This window comes from Nematolebias whitei, chromosome 21 (assembly GCF_014905685.2).
Source record: "Nematolebias whitei isolate Nwh7 chromosome 21, NemWhi1, whole genome shotgun sequence".
NCBI classification, from domain to species: Eukaryota; Metazoa; Chordata; class Actinopteri; order Cyprinodontiformes; family Rivulidae; genus Nematolebias; species Nematolebias whitei.
In genome coordinates this window covers 25,187,622-25,198,382 of record NC_056518.1, presented here as the reverse complement: position 1 = coordinate 25,198,382, position 10,761 = coordinate 25,187,622, and the positions used below count along the sequence as shown (strand labels likewise).

At 37.9% G+C, this 10,761-nt stretch overlaps 1 pseudogene; it reads right to left on the bottom strand.

Annotated features, from left to right (window-relative positions):
- Nucleotides 1-5,547: 5,547 nt before the first annotated feature.
- On the bottom strand, nucleotides 5,548-5,656 carry LOC119427928 (annotated as a pseudogene).
- Between the last annotated feature and the right edge of the window lie 5,105 nt (nucleotides 5,657-10,761).

Here is a 10,761-nt window from a genome sequence, read left to right as displayed (position 1 = left end):
TTTTCAAGATGTGTTTATTTTGGGGGGGTGGGGTGGGGGGGTGGAATTGAACAGGGAATGTAAGTAAACCTTAAAACTTTTGGCACAAGATATTCAAGTAGAAAGGATATCCTGATGCACACTCAATAATCCAGGTAGGAAAAAAAATCCAAAAACAGTTAAATCTGGTCCTCTGGACATTCAAAAAAAAAAAAAAAAAAAAAAAATAGAAACATTTCGTCTTTCATCTGAAAGACTTGCTCAGTCTGAAGTGCTGTATTCAGCTCAGTCTTATAAATATCACCTTCTCGTAGTGGATCAAGTAGAAAGGAGTTACAATGTGTATAAGAAGAGATGTCCAATTTGTTTTATTTTTTTATTTTTTTATGTTTTTGCTTGTCCAAGGCAATGCAGAGTGATGGATCCTGGGGAGTGGAGGGAGCAATTTACCCACCACCAGGTAAGGCATAGCCCAGGGGTGACCAATGGTGGCCTCGGCCACTATAGATTAATCTGTGGCCACCCCAATCATTTGCGGAAATTATACTGTTAAGCAATAAAAATACAAATAAAAATAGAAAGCATAGTTTCCTCAAATGATAGGGGTGGTCGCATCACATGTGCATATGGTAGCCTTCTTAGATATTTACATGGCAACCCAATTTTCTAAAGTGATCTTTCTTAATCCTTCATGCAGCTACACGCCAAAACTGAAGTCCACTCATAGCTTATTTTTCAAGTTCCAAGGTTTACATATATCCATATATGGTGTCAGCCATCTTGAACTTTGATGTGACAACCCAGTTTTCAAAAGGAAACTTTCTTACACCTAGATGCAGCCACACACCAAATTGGAAGTTGGTACCTGATTTATTTTTGTAAGTAATTGTGTTCAGAACATGCACAGACACAGACAGATGGAGGGTATTGCCAGCTCCTCCTCTTTGCTCCATGACAGGGGACAAAAAGACTGGAAAATAGTCTTACTGTTCACTGTAGAGGTCAGAAAATTACCAGATCAATCCTATTCTCAGACTGGACCATTCAGCTAACTTGTTTTATGCTGTCATGTTTGCATTGCTTTGGTTTTATTAGTTTAGTTTGTGTTTTTGTAAACAGAGCAATCTGATCATTTAGACTGCTTGAAAAAGTTGAAATTCAGAGTCATTATTTCGAGTTTCTAAGACTGGCGTTGCTGAAAAACAAACATTTTTCTGTTGATTCAAAGTAAACTGAGGAATTTACTACCAGCTGTTGCTGCAAACATATAAGCAATTTTGCACTTGTACTAAATCTTTTGTTCAGATGGACTTTGTGTCTAAAATGCAACAGAGCTCATACATTATTCAGTTCATTTGTCACAGATCCTATTCAAATTCCAAGCCCAAATTTAACGTGAATGATATGACAGCAGTCTAGCATAATAATCAAGATTCCACAGAAAACTTCAGACTTGTCATTGGCTTGCTGCGTCCCCGCTGCACTTCAGAGAAGAAGAGATGCTGAGCTTTTGAGGAGGAAGTGTGTGGGAGAAGAAAAACAGCATGTGGTAAGTCTGGCACCTACCTCCTACAGTGGTCACCATAGCAAGCAAACATGCACAAAGAATTTGACAATTGTTCAACAGAACCTGGGCTTGAACCTGGAGCCATAGGATTTGGAGACCATGACACTGAACACCCAGCTACCTCTCAGATGTTGTTCTCAATGACTCACAGAAACAAATACTTTGAACTTTAGTTCAAGATTTTTTTTATTTATTTAATTATTACTTTTTGTGTTAGCCAAGGTCATTGAGCTTTTGCAACCACCTTGAAAGGTGTGGTGTTGTGACTCCAAAATATATCATAGCAAAGTTATTGAAGCATGTCTGATAAACACTTTATATTTATTCATCGCTTCATGAGCTGTTTTGCTCACATACAAACAGGGTTGACTTTAACAGTTTTTGAATCTTTTTAAAAACAGATCTCCAAGCTCAGGCTAGATGTTGGGAATGACTCTCAGGTAGTACTACACTAAATTTCAAGTTAGTATTGGTAAAACTGTCTGAATTGTAGCCCTTTTTGAGTTTATTAGGATCAGTCAGCTGTGGTGGCTATCTAAAATCAGGTTGACTGGTGGTAATCAGTTGCAGATGTGAATTTAAAGACTAATTTGAGGAGTTTATTCACATCTGTTCATGATAAACTGTGTGAACATAGAAAAACACATACACCCACACACATAAACAAAGAAAAACATCATCCTGTAATGAGCTCGGGGAACCCAGATTGGTATGAGACCTGGAACGAAACAAGACTTTGAGAAATAAAGGTTTAGCAGTGTTTATTTTTTTACAGTGAGTGGACATATGTACAGGTGGTCTCCTGGAACCCCTGAGGAGAAAGGATAAGGTCAGGTGGGTCTAGAGAAAGGGTTTGAATGCTGAAGCTGATTTGTTTTATTCTTGTGATGGAACACTAATGTGAATCCAGAGAGTGTTCCAGAGAGTGTTCCAAAGAGGGTTCCAAAGAGGTTTCCAGAGAGGGACGGTCTGGCAAGGCAGGTAAGGCAGGCAAGTGGCTGGAGGGCAAGGCATAAGGAATGAAAAACAGGTCCAAGGCTGACCAAGACTGGAAGGAATCCAAGGAGATGAGATGACTGGAGACACAAAGAATAAGGACAATATTTATATATTCATAAACACAACAGGTCAAAGACATAAATAGATGTAGAAAGATAATGCTCCAGCGAAGAGTAGAACTCGACTGCAGCCTTAAGTAGTGGAGGATACTCATCAGGGAGTTGGCCGATTGCGGCCATCTTGGAGTGAGGTGCTGCAGAAGGTGGTACTCTCACACATCTGCCTTTTGCCATAAACATAGGCTGATGAAAATTAAATGACAAATTATGTAAAATTGTATTTTCTGTTTGACTTGCCTGAATTCTTGCCGAAATGGTGTTCTTGCAAACTTGTGTTTGCAAGAATTTAAAGAAAAGTTTGATACTCAACAGTAATTAAAATTACAAGGGAAAAGATGAATAAAACAAAAAGGAATAAAACATAAATTGTGGTACAGAAGTTGATAAAAGAATGGTGTTAACTATCTTTTACTGTGTCATTGCTGTTTTTTCAGAAAACAATCCTCACCTGACTAGCCAATAAAATGAAGGAATTCTGAGCATTATTACATTCCACCTTTCTTCAAGAAATACCTGGCCTTTAACATTTTTTTGAGTATGGTTCTTGAGGCAGAACTGCTCTGGAAATCTCTTTAACCTCAGAAGTTCCTGTGTTTAACACATACTCATTTTGTCTTGTTCCAGTAAGCAACAATTGTTCCAGTCAATGGAACCCACACACACAAAATTATTTAGTTAAAACATTCAAAATAAATGGCACAGAGGTTAGATAAGGTAGGCATGTGATCAGAAGATTGGTGGTTCAACTCCTGGTACCGACATCAAAATGTGGGTGGGATTAGTTAAGCACCCACACCTGTCTCCACCCTCATTTGCCCCACTCTGTGCCCTTGAGCAAGGCCCTTAACCCCCACATTTGCTCCCCCAGGCACCCTAGATAGCAGCTCTCTGCTCCACATAGAGGGCCGTGGTAGATTGGTGGTATGTGGCTGTGTCAGGAAGGGCATCCAGCGTAAAAATAATAGCCATGTCTTGATGCGACTTAGTTCGCAGTGGCGACCCCTGAAGAAGGGAGCAGCCAAAAGAAGAAAGAAGTACTTAAAAAATTTACAAGCAAAAGAAAAGTGTATTTATTTGTTTGTTTTACCATGAAAGTTAATACACCTCAGTGTATTTATACATTCAGTGAAAGCCACAAATTAAATCAAGTTAGAGAAAATAATGTTAGAGGGTTGTTGTGTAAATAAAGATACATTATTTCAAACCATGTATATGTACTGTATATTTATTAAAGACAAATTCTACTAGATGCTCAGATTTCAATAAATAATGTAAAAAAAAGTCATCAATTTAGCACATAAAGACCATAGATAGTTCTGTCATCTGAACAAAATAAACCTGCAGTAAAAATCATGACAGTGAAAACAAACAAACTAATAAAAACAATACCAACTTTATGCAGCATAACAATAAAATGAGAGCCATCATCATTAATAACTGTTGGGATAAAATCAAATGGGCAATGATTTGCTGAACCTCTTAGAGTAAAAACACATTTTTAAAAAGGATTCTTCTACTTAGTGCTTATACAAAACTGACCGAAATTATGATTTTTTTGTTTTGTTTTCTGAAATATAGTTGGAATATGAACAAATTTCAGTTGGCTATGATGCCAAGAGATGAGACATTTCTTCAAAGCTTACATGATTTCCATTCAAGTGCTCAGGATATTTATTCAAATGAAAGCAAAGTGGCTAATAATCACCCAGCAGTAAAAACTCAAACGTTTATATTATTCACAAGTCTCCCGTTCATTACAGATCCTATAAAAACAAACAAAAATATGTGTTATTCACTGTTGGTTTGATGAAGAATAATTAAAAAAACAAACTTTTGTTTCCTGTCACAAGTCACAGCCCTGGCACTTCCAATCGTTTCGCCTCAGCAGTATTCCAGGTGAAGCAGCGGCAGCAGCAACATATTGTATATGTGCCAATAAAAATGCTTTTAAGGCTGATTTCTCCCTCCCACATTCTCCTTTTACTTGTCATCTTATCCGTCTCTGCTTCTGTCTGAACTACCACTTACAAAACTAATGTATTCATCTCAGAGTGGCTGCCTGTAAAGGACTTGCACCGAAGGGATATTTTGACAATGAGCTCTATAGTCACTTTATTCTTCAGTTGTCACGATGACAGCTGAGATCATTTTTCACTCTCCATAATAACAACGTTCCCTTATTAGAAGAACGGAGAAAAACAGAGGATGCCAGTCTCCTGTTTGTTTTGGTTTTGATGAAGAACACTAAAACTATACAGAAAGAATAGAAACCATACATCCAACGTGCATAGTGTAGTTATTTACATAACAAGTTTGATGAGAAAATTGCATCTTTTTGTTGATTTAAATAAAGGACATTAACAAAGGGTTTGTGTTAAATGGACTACTGGCTCCAGCAGAAGATTGGTAAATCTTCACAGTCTATTAAACAAGTCACATCCCCTTTTAGGCTTGTTTTAATAATAATAATAATAATAATAATAATAATAATAATAATAATAATAAGTGCTGTGTGTTGTCATCATTGTATGTTCCCATACAATGACACAATTAGTTCTCTGCATTTAACCCATCACACCTGGGCTACATCCAGGTGGAGCAGTGGGCAGCTATGTAAGTGCCCGGGGAGCAATTAAGGTTTAGGTGTCTTGCTCAGAGACACCACAACGTGGGAATGGCTGGGGATCGAACCTGGGACTTCCGGGTCCCGAGTCGGCTGCCCTACGTCTACCCCAATAAACTCATCCTATAATTACAGGGGATAGAGTTACTTTCAGGGGTGATTCTAGCATCTCACTTTTTGGGGTGCTTAGCCCCCCAGTACTGACAATGGGTCTTGGCTTGAACAACGTACACCATGGTGTGGTTTTTGAGAAGTGCAAAAGCTTACAGCCCCTGGTGTTCCCAGGCGATCTCCCATTCAAGTAGTAACCAGGCTCAACTCTGCTTAGCTTCTGAGATCAGGTGTGTTCAGGGTGGTATGGCCATAAACAAAGGACTCAGTCACAAACAGGACTTTTAAAGGATTATAGCAAACAAAGACTAAACTTGTGCAACCAGAAGTTGCAACATATATCCACACATAAAACACAAAACAAAGCATAGCTAGCTTTAAGCATTAATGTTTATTTTAACTATTTACCTATAAATTTACCAATAATTTAAAAAAAAACCTTTACTTATACTTTATTAATTTACCGCTTGTTCTAGAATTGCGCCGCTCAAGGTGGCTGCATGTTGGAGCAGCTCTGTTACATTCATTTTGAGAATTTGCTTTTGGAAACTTTAATTCCTCTTTTTCTGGATGTAAATCACTGTTTTTTGGATGATTGCTTCCTCTGGTAACGGATGCTGTGCAGCTGGAAGGATTTTTACTGAAACTTTTTAGTTTTGGACATTTGTTATGATGCGTAAACATGGCAACAAAGCAGTTTTCTACAACCAACAGCAGCTGATTAACATCTCAAAAGCTCAAATAATATCTCAACTACATCCCCAAATCTCAAGTGAGTTGAAAAGGATGTTCTGTGGATGCATTCTCATGTACCAGCTGTGCTCGAGTGCCTGACCACTGAGATCCTGGAACTAGCAGGAAACATGGCTCATGATAGCGGAAGGACAGGACAGTCTTTTGGCACCTACAGCTGGCTGTCCGCAGCTACAAGGAGATTGGCAGACTGCTGGGAGAAGTGGCCATCGCTCTAGGAGGAGTTCTGCCCAGCATTTGGGCAGTCCTACAGCCCGAGGGGAACCGAGAGGCCAGCCGAGTCTGGGTGGACGGATCGGACGGCATCTGCAGCCAGTGTCATAGGATCCACTGTGGGATGGACCTTTACAAGAGATTATTCCTGTCTAAAGCCATCAGTATCTATAACATCTCTTAATGAAATGAGGATAACGAGTTATAACAACAAATAATTTCCCTCTGGGATTAATAAAGTATTTTTGAATTGAATTGAATAATGCAAAACCTCGACAATGTTGTTGGCGTTGAGAATCCGACTTGTGCAAAAAAAACAAAAAAACAACACAATTTACTGGCCTGTTTGAGTGTCATCATTTAATCCATATTTATTTCAAATGTATAAAATGTTTGGTGAATCTAAGATTTGAGACCTAAGCTTCCTAATAAAATCCTAATGATGACTTCTTAAGTTTTCAGGGGTGCCGAGTTAAAATTTAAGGGTGCTTGAGCACCCCCAAAAAGAGGCTACAATTGCCACTGGTTACTGTTTAGACCGAGTTACGATGTCATACTGTATTGCACAATCTCATTTGATCTGTTAGAGCTTTAATTATGGGTTGGTCATGACTCTCAGCTACCACACCAAATTTAGTTTCAATATTGATCGAATTGGCAGAGATTGGCCAATTTATGCTTAAAAAGTTTGCTTAGTTTTGGCGGCCATATTGAACAGAGTTGACTCTAAATGTTAATTAGTTATAGATGTGCACCCAGTGATTAAGTTATGTGAATTTTATTAAAATATTTACACTGGTTCGTGAGATATTTTGCTAACAATACAAACGACTGGACATGCACATACACAGATTTAATCAAAAATAATAGCAATTAATTAATTATTAAGATAAAATTGAGCCACAACTTTATTTTCATGAAAATGCAGCATTGCACAAAGGAGTTGTAAGAACAACAATTACCAATATTTTTATTTATTTATTTTTAACCAGGTATTTCCATGAAGCCAGACATTTCACAAAGTTGATACAGATATAAGTATACTAGGAAACTGGAAAGTATACCTATAACTTCTATTTAAGGAACTTTGCATTTGTATTTTCTGATAAATGCAACTCTAATTATCCTAATCACCTCAGCAACAGGAAACCATTTATCATCTTTACCTTTTTTTCTTAAAATTAAAAATCAATTTTACTACTGCTCTTAAAAAGCCAGTAAGGTTATGAATCTGCTGTTCTTATCACCATGCAGGGGGATGGACATTATTTGCAGCTGAATATACGAGACAGTGATTAAAAGTCTGTCTGCAGCTGTCACTGAGCTGACGGCTCAATGAAAGGGAGCAGAGTCATTACAGGAAACATCGAGTTACACCAGAGAACTAATATATTTCCTGTTCAACACCTCTTTTCTCAACTTTTCTTGTATTAGTCATTTCCCAATCTACCACAGTCACCTCCACTTCTGGTTCAGCTTGCTTGGTGACATTGTGATTTTCTACACGTGGCATTGTTATTGTCAGTCACTTAAAAATAGCCTTCTGAACAAAGCTTGACTGTGCATCAGTTTGGTGGAGCTTTAACTTTATTCAAAACCATGTATTCTAAAAAAAATCCTACTAATTCTCAGCTGTTTACACATATTTAACCATTTCATAAACCCTCTTGTGTTGTCTTTGACGTAACTTAGTGATTATATAATGGTGTCTTTGTATACGTCTTTAGAAATCCAAGTTTCATATTTTTTAGACTTACACAAAATGTTTAAAATATGAAACATTCTTAGGGTGGCCCGGTGGTGCAGTTGATAGAGCTGCTGCCTCTTAGCAAGAAGGTCGCCAGATTAAATATCAGCTGAGGGCCTTTCTGGGTGGAGTTGGCATGTTCTCTCCGTGCATGCGTGGGTTTTCTCTGTGTACTCAAGTTTCCTCCCACAGACAAAAAACATGCATGTTAGACTGATTGGTGACTCTAAACTGTCCCAAGGTGTGAGTGAGAGAGTGAATGGTTGTTTACCTCCATGTGTCCCTGCCTCTCGCACAGTGATGGCTGGATATGGGCACCAGTGACCCCCATGACCTGAAAAGGAAGAAGTGGGTTAAGATAATGGATGGATGGATGGATGGATGGATGGAAGATTTTTAACTGTGGGGGTAAAAAAAATTCTATAATGAAAGGAATTATGAGAAATATAACTTGACCCAAAATGACTGAAGTTTTTAAATACTATTTGAAAATGGAATATTAAAATCCTAGGCGCAGCAGGGTGGCACAACTGGTAGAGCTGGTGCCTCTCAGCGAGAAGGTTGCTGGTTCAAATCCCGTTCTGGGGACCTTTCTGGGTGGAGTTTGCATGTCGTCTCCGTGCATGTGTGGGTTTTTTCCGGGTACTCCGGTTTCCTCCCACTGACCAAAAACATGCATGTTAGGATGATTGGTAACTCTAAATTGTCCCTAGGTGTGAGTGAGAGAGTGAATGTTTGTTTGTCTCTATGTGGCCCTGTGATGGACTTGCGACCCGTCCAGGGTGTCCCCAGCCCCTCGCACAATTGCTGGACATGGGCACCGGCGACCCTTCGTGACCCAAAATGGAAGAAACGGGTAAAAGATAATGGATGGATGGAAAATCCTAGGCATGCCAGTTTCACTTATCAAAAAAAAAACTTTATGGGTCAAAATGTGTAATTATTTTTACATGGAAATGATAGATTACAAAATTAACAGCATCGTAACCATTGCAGTGACACAATGCTTTGTTTTCAATTCATTAAAGAAATTACAAATCATTCTCAAGATTTGTAATTTTCAAAGTTCCATTAAGCATTTGCCATTTAGGTGGACCAGATTCAGGTGTACTAAACTGATAATGTCAAAAAAATGACAAAACACCTTGTTTTTAAAAAAAAAATCAAAATAAACGAGCTACCCTGAATAGTAAATTGGATGTGAGAAAGAACAGAAGTAAAAAATGATAGCAAACACCAAGTGGAATATTGTGCTGATTTATGATGCCAGGGATCAAATAAAATGTGACACCCATCAGAAGGAAATATGCAAAACCTCGCTTACAACCAGCTGCTGAATCAAAAATACCAAATATTATTTATTTTTTTTAATTCACTTTACCAGTAAATTCATCCAGCAAACTTGCCATTTAGGCTTGACCCAACAATCTCACACTTTTCCCAAGGCCAGAAAAGTCTGCACATTTTACCACAGAGACTGATTACTTCTTTGCAAAATCCTTAAAATAAACGTTAGACTTAAGTTTATTTAATATTTGTTTAGATATTTGCAGTGAGCTATGAATTGTAGGCCAATGTCTGCTTCCCAAATACTGCTCACTGACTGAAGCAAATCAATAGAAAGGACTTTACGAAGATTAATGGTGCCACCTGACTATGCATTCTGGACTGGGTAAACTTATTGGAAAGCAGCCACCTCCATCATTGTATATGCAGGTATTTAGGCACGACAGCAACAGTGTTAACAGGGGAATCTGAGAATAATTACATCCTACCACTAACAGTGTGAAGAAAAGCTACTCCTAAAACAGCTGGCACCCTTCAGCATGCATATAATGTACCTGAAATAATCACTAATTTCTAAATATCCTGAAATTCATACAATGTAAATCCTCATCAGATAAAATCTCTGTAAGACTGTACTAATGCACATCTAAAGTTTAAAGACCCTGAGAGGCTTTCATGCAGGAGAGGCTTGGAAACGACTCACAGACTTGACTTTAGGGATGAATCCTTAACTGAGATGGAACTGAGGGAGATAATAAGAACAATTTATTCTCATTGCAAGCACATACATACTCTTGCCCTCAGCGTGTGGATGAGTTGATGCATCTGCACACTGACTCACAAATCCATGCACTCTGAATTGCAAGTAAAGGACGGGAAGTTTTTTGTTTGTTTGTTTTTTTAAGTGCTCATTACATTATTTGCAGAGCAGAAAGAAAAATGTACAACTAACTTTAGGACAACAAAATTAAATACTTGTAACACTGTTAAAAATTCAACACAGCTTGTCAAACATATTTAATTTAAATGTGTTTTTTAAATGTGTTTTTTTTTTATGGTTGTGATTAATAGCTGGAGTGAGACTCATTTTATTTAGTTCTGATCATACATGTACAGTATTGATTATTGCCGTGCTCCTTGTTCTCAGGGCAGATGGGAAAAATGTTCTTAGCCATAACTGTAAAAACATCCATAACGTTTTACCAAAATTTCCTGACATCAACACTAAAAAAAACAATAAAAATCTTGTGTTTTAGAACACCCAAACCACATTTCAAATCACCAAAGTGCATGCCCATTAATTCAGGTATAAATCCACGTTTCAAATGTTTAAAACTATAAGTTCTGAAAAGGATGTGACATA